This window comes from Argentina anserina, chromosome 6 (genome assembly GCF_933775445.1).
Source record: "Argentina anserina chromosome 6, drPotAnse1.1, whole genome shotgun sequence".
NCBI lineage: Eukaryota > Viridiplantae > Streptophyta > Magnoliopsida > Rosales > Rosaceae > Argentina > Argentina anserina.
This window is the reverse complement of record NC_065877.1, coordinates 16,606,089-16,613,259: the sequence shown is the minus strand read 5'-3', so window position 1 is coordinate 16,613,259 and position 7,171 is coordinate 16,606,089. Positions and strand designations below refer to the sequence as shown.

The 7,171-nt window shown below is 36.7% G+C and overlaps 1 non-coding gene across 1 annotated transcript; it reads left to right on the top strand.

The window, feature by feature from the left end:
* Window positions 1-243: 243 nt before the first annotated feature.
* Window positions 244-350, top strand: LOC126801345 (small nucleolar RNA R71). The gene has a single exon (XR_007672835.1). It is a non-coding gene; the product is annotated as a small nucleolar RNA R71 (small nucleolar RNA).
* Window positions 351-7,171: the final 6,821 nt, after the last annotated feature.

Sequence of the window (7,171 nt, the reverse complement as noted above, 5' to 3'; positions counted from 1 at the left end):
TCAAACTTTCTTTCTAAAGTAGTCATTTGATTCCTTGTATCAACATCATACACCCGACAACTCTTGCTTCCTCTCTTCTCCTTAGAACTAAATTGGCGATTGTTGTCAGCCAAGTCATCAATCAAGGTGTAAGCTTCTTGACTAGTCTTGTTCATGAATGTGCAGCCACATGCCGAATCCACCATACTCTTGTTAGTGGTGTCGAGTCTTTCATAGAAGAATTGCACCAAGTTATCCAATGAAAAACCATGGTGAGTGCACTTTCTTTGTAGGTCCTGAAATTCCTCTCAGGCCTCATAGAGTGAATCACCATCCTTTTGAGTGAAGTTCTGAATCTCCCTCCTTAGTCTTTTCGTGAGTTGAGCCGGGAAGAATTGTTTCAAGAACTTCCTAGTCATTTTGTCCCATGTGGTGATGATTCCCGCAGGCAGAGAGTACAACCAACACTTAGCATCGTCCTTAAGAGTAAATGGAAACAAAAGCAACCTCAAACCTTCTTGAGAAAGATGATGAATTGATTGGAGCTTGCAAATGTCCAATAACTCTCTAAGGTGAACATTAGGGTCTTCCATTGAGGAACTAGAGTACTTAGGCAGCTGCCCAAGCAATTGAACCGGAATGGAGAAGTTGGCTTCATTAGGTGGAGTAAAAACAATGCATGAAGGTGATTCAGGGGTGGTGGGAATGAAAGCATTCTTGAGTGTCATTGGAGCATCGGCAGGAACTAGGCCACGGTCTGCAATTGTGTCTGTCTTTGAATTGAAGATGAAGGGGAAAAAGGAACCTCCTCTTCTTCTGATCTAGGTGAAGAGTTTAAGATTGAATTGCTTGGAGATGATTCGAAATCTAGGGGTCCACTTGAGAAAGATTTTTGTAAGTCTCTAAGTGCTTCAATTCGATCTTTGAGCTCTTGTGTTTTCTTAGATATTGTGGACATGCATAGTTCATGTAAAACAAAAGTTAGAAAGTTAGCATTGAAGAATACAAAATGAAAACATGAAACATGCTCTTCCTTAGACATATACACGACACACTTATGGAAGAGGCGCGACAACTATGTTATCATGTTACAAAGTTAGTTCTTTATGTTTACAAAGTTCATACAATTCACAAGTTCTTTTGCCGTTTCAATGATTGAACGATCGATTGATTCTAACTTGTAAACCGATGTGGACGTGCGGCCTAAGTATGGATGTCTAGACACAAGATCAAGTCTTTATTTCAGAAGGCCATAGCTCAATTAGAGATAGTAAACATGGTAGGACTCATTTGTTAAACTACGGAGAGCGAACTCCCTATCGACTCTATCACCGAGATATATGTCAATTTGTAGTTCTCTGAGATCCAAATTTGGTCCCACGCACCAGGGTAATAAAAGAACGTGCCCCTCACTCAGCTTAACCTTGTATGCATCGTTAGTAGTATAAATCAAGAGGATATTGTTCACAAACCGGGGATCCATCCAGGACAAAGAATCACAAACATTTAACAACGAATTCATAGGAGATATAAAGATTTGATATATAATCGGATCAAGAACAGAAAAATAAATCCTCAACTAATATATACATGTGATCAAACAACTAACACATAAGCAATTACCAAACAAATACCATAAGAACAAAGGTAACGAAATCAAATCTCAATTAAGTTCATGCCGTAAGGTTCATTATACATCCTAGAATCAGTTATGCAGTTAAGTTTCTCCCAAAGTTCCTAACCCAATGACACTTTAACACATTCAAACTCAGCCTCAGCCTCATTCGAAATATAACATACTAACCTATTATGCAACCCCAGTCATATAAAGAAATTAACATATTCAAAGGCATAAGTCTAATCGAACCTAGGCAATAATCGGTGAAGGTGACAAAGAACAAACAACTAATCAACTCCCAAGTATCAAAATCGTTTATAACTTTGGATTATTACACATGCAACGTCAACTTCCGGGTATCAATCACACACATAAGTAAGAACACACTGAAAGTCCTTTAAATAAAATAAACAGAAACTCATGGCATAAAACCTAAAATCATTGAATAAAAATCGAAAACCTTAATTCATCATGTTATTCGAAAGTTACAATTATCTCATAGACAAAAATAAAAATAACTTTAACAAAACCTAAACAAACATCATACAAGAACAAGAACAAGAACATAAAAACCCGAAAACTAAACATGAAAATCATAGAGTTACACTTTATAATTCTTCTTCCCATGTTCCTTACAAAGGTAGCACGAGATCTTCCAGAGTATGGTATCCTAAGCTCCCAAGCTTTGGACAGAAAATATGGTGAAGGGTGGTGAATTCGGATTCTATGGTTCTTGGTGAATGAAAGTGTTTTGGGCAAAGCTTTGGCTATACTTGTGTGCAAGGTTGATGAATTTTTTTCCGTGGAAATGTGGTTATATATATAGAGGAAAAAACCCATGGGAGCCTGGTCACAAAGTCCACAAAGTTGAAACCAAATTGGTTTAGGTTTCCTAGATTTTTTTCAATTCGGCAGAGCTGACCTTTGTGTCTTGTTGTCGCCATAACTTTCTCTAGAAAATAGATATTGAGGTGATTCTAATGGCATTAGAAAATAGACTTCCGTAGCTTTTCATCAATATATCATACATTGTCTGATTCATTGGGAGCTGTCCACGGGAGCCCGTCAAGTTGGATGACTTGCACTGCCAGAATTCTAATTCTGATAAGGATTGTACATTAATTGCATATCTTCTTCCTCCTTTAATGCTGATTTCTTTTGTATTAATTTTCTCCTTTGAATTAGGGAGGCAGAAAAAATCATAATTGTTGCAGCCTTGTTTGAATTTTCTTACCTCTTCTTATTTATTTGTTGCATGCCTTCTTTGACTTTCTTACCTCTTCTCATTTATTTGCTGTATGCCTTCTTTGACATTCTATGGTGCAAGAATTTATGGTGATTCTGATATAGATTCATGCCTCTATATATAGGAGAAACAATGTGCCAACTTTCCCTCACAGCCCTTGGATTAGAAGCAAATCAATGGCTGAGATAATTTTGCCGAGCTCACTGGACTTCTAAGTAATGATTCGGTGATATCTCCCTGTAGGAATATGATATTGATTAGATTCCAAATCCTACAGAAACTAGACTCCACAGATTTCTATCCATATATGGTACATCTTCTAATTCGATATGAGCTATCTAGGGGGGGAGCCCGTCAAAGTTGGACTACAAATCTTGACAACTTTCTGATTTTTGCATGGATTGGGCTTTTAAGTGCATATCTTCTTCTCTTTAATAATTCTGATTTATATGCACGAAAATATCTTCATATACACCTTGGAAATCCATCTCCAACTTGGTTTTAGAATCCAACTCTCAATAGGAAACCATCAATGCTGCACGGTCTCTCATTATTCTTTGCGCAACTAGGATTGTTTTCCTTTTCCAACATGGATTTGTATTTCCTAATAAGAATAAGTAAGTTAGAAACAAAGAAATTGGAAATGATGAATCCTACTCGAACAAGGAATCATATCTTAACAAGGATTCTTAACACTTTACATAACTAGAAAATCTCATTTTAATTCTAAAATATTAGGGATGTATATTAAGAGGTTTGGGGAGTGTATATTAAATTTGTTTCTATCATAAAAGGTTAAAACAAAAAATAACAAAATCTGAATGTGAGTTCAAATGACACAGCAAACACAATCTATAAAATACTAATTCACTTTAAAAATGTAAATCTCTCACAAATTCTGTAGATTCGTGAGTCATCAACAACACCACCTATTTTTATCTTGTTGAAAAAAACACCACCACCTATTATATTAAACTCATATCGGTTGTTGTTCAAGTTTCTTTTATTTCTACTGCTATGACAACCCAAAAAAATGACCCTCTCTGTATCGAAATTATGAAACACTGCACGGAGAAATCCATATTAGACCTGCTTCATCTCTATCAAAGTTTGAGTTCTTCATATTCCTTCTCGTTTTCCATGCCTTTAGGTTTTTGAATCAATTTGGTTTTCTATCACTAAAATTGAAATCAAAGTTTGGTTCGACGGAGAGTAGGTGAGAATTGATTTATTTGGTTAAGATTAAATTTGATGTTCGACAGACAACTGAAGAAATCAAAATTGGTACTTATTTTTACTCATTCTTTTATAATGAGAAATTCGTATAGTTGTAGGAACTACAGACATAGGTTTGTTCTATGAGTTATATATTGAATTGTTTGATTGTTGAGAAAATCATATTCTGCTTTATTGATTTAGTTGATATGTTGTCTATAAAAAATAGTGTTTAATTTCTTTTGTATTTTGATACATTTAAATTATAACATTGCACATTACAAATAAAACCATCAAAAATATATATTTTTTGAATCAAAATGCCAACTCACTTGTATTTCAACATGCATAACAAAAATAAGACACCCGAAAGCCGACAATAAGAGCAACCTCTTCTAGCTCAAATAAACTAACTATCCATACGTGAAACTAGCCAACAACTAGTTATCCCTAGGTAAAACGAGCCAATAAAGTCAAGATCCACCCACCTTTCCATAGTCATGAGACACTAAACTTACAGGATACATATGATGTATATGACATAAATAAATTTTAACAACTAAACTATTGTATCACTGCGACGCGATTCAAATTACGCCTTTCTGGCCGATTTTTCAAGATGAACTACATCCAAGGCCACCACTTGCCAGCCTTCCAATGGCTTAGCCCAACGACCCAAAGCCAAAGCACCTAAAGCCCAGACCCAAACAAGAGGAAGTCTGACCGATCTTGGCCGCCGCCAAGCTGCTGCCATCATCGACCTCTGCCGGAGGCAGCCATTACCATCCTCTCCACCTAAATTGGAGTGCACCATTAGAGGAAGACTCTGGGTTCCAACCCAAAAAATCAGGCCACCACTACTCAATATCTGACGACGCCACCTCCATCTTCCCATAAAAACTGGAGTAGACCACAGAGGGGATCTGAACGAAAAACCATACCACCACCATAAGCCATTGTTCTCCCACAAAACACAATAACTAAGCTTTGCTGAAACAACCATCCAAACCATCCAAAAACAAGGGAAGAAAGAGAGACGTCACCGTCCTTCTTGATCTATCTTGCAAAGCCCAATTGTGGCTGAGAAGAATTAGTGCCGAGAGACAGATTTTTGAGAGCCACCACCAACCAGTGAGGGTGCTCTTAGCTAGAGTTTTCACGAGTGCGAGAGAGAGCATGACCAGTTACCCCCGCTCTGCCTGATGTGCACGTGTATACGACCAGTTATCCCTCGCTCTGCTTATGTTGAGTACAAACTAAACATAACTGCACGACTAGTAGTCCGCCACCCTCTGCCTAATTTTGAATTAGTCAATTTAGGTGCATGACGAGTTTAGTTTTGGGTACAAGTTTGGTAAAGCCTTCAGCTCATAAGATTTTTAGAGATCCAAGTTTCCAAGAAGTATCACACATATATTCGGCCATGTTTTCCTAATGGAAGCTTATATATTTTTTTTCCATTATGAGTTTACTAAAATATTACAGTTCTTGAGACATGAAGCATTTCATGTGTATTACAAATCAGCGATTTATTTTTTCCAATAAGATTTTCAAAAATTGCATGCAAAACAATTTGTGAAAAGAGAAATGATTTTAAGAAATAAAGATTTATGAGAAACAGTTTCACTACTAAATTAAGTCCTCTCACTGAGTTTATCTCACGTTTTCCATGTTTTCTCGGGCTCTTTGGTTTTTCTGTTTTGCCCAGGTTAGCGTTGCGGAGGTCGGTACAATACACACGTCGATGGCATATCCACTCAATCACCTAGCATGCTCGTGTATTATTTGAGTTATAGATATGTTGATATAAGAGTATCTAATACCATTAGCTATATTGATGTTGCATTGTAGTAATGGAGATGAGATATTTGATATATTGTTTTCATTGATGGATATTGAAGAGTTGTTGAGGTGAAGGACAAAAGGTCCTATAGTTGGAAGAAGTGTTGTAAGTGTATCATTAAAAGTGTATTCTTTAAATTACAGGATTTAGGGTAGTCAATTTTAAGGGAGGTTATGCCGAATTTCAATATAATCGTTCTCTAATCATGGCTACACAGGTCCATCTCGGATTTCAAAGGGAAATCCGGGAGCAGGCCTGTCACCACTAACAAAGGAGGTATATTAAAATTTCAGCATAGTCTCCATTGAAAGTAGCTAACCCAATATGTGAAAAACTGCACTTCTAATAATGTCCAACCATCCTAGAACTCTCCGCTTCCTCCAAAAAACATATATCAATCCAACATAATTTATCCCTATGATTATAAGAAATTAATATCCAACTTCAACATCAAATATTCCAATCTTAGTCACACAACTTAAATCCAAACTCTTTAAACATAAGAAAAATAATCTAATAAATATTTAGGGTATCAAAGCAACTAAACGAGCACAAATAAAGCGATTTGTAGGCTAAGCAGGTAACCTACAGTCGGGTACTCGGCGGAGAGAACGCTGCCTCACGGTAGCTATAGGGAGTCGGTAAGCCTGTGAACTGGGCATTTGAAAATGTAGGGCCCAGGGGAAAATATTTAAAATGTTAAAGTGAGTTGACAAAATAAATATCAGAAATAAGGAGATTTAATGAATACTTCCCCAATTTCTTTAATCAATAAAACAGACTCAATGCACGCACGTATTGTTAAATAAAATCGAACAATAACATAATCGCTTAACGGACTAGTCCTCGCTAGTCAATAAAATCCAAAGAAATGAATAATGGAGATGGACTAGCCCTCCTAATCAAAATAAAATATGCAAAAATAATTATAAGGAGTGGACTAGCCCCGCTAGTCAAATAAGATAAACAAAGAACTTATAAGGAGTGGACTAGACCTCATTAATCAAATAAGTAGTAAGCCATACAATATGCCCCCCGGGCTAAAAACATAATCTCAAACACCCAATATTGTCACGTCACATTAACAGAGAGAATATTAGGTTGTGACATTATCGGCTATGTCTTATCGCCTCCTAGGTAGAAAAATGCTCCCATAAATATCTCATCACCTCCCACGCGGAAAAACAAGGTCACCATAAGGTGATATAGTATGCTAGCATAATCATCTCAAAGTGTATGGCCTCGAAAGATAATGAGTGAACTAGCCCCG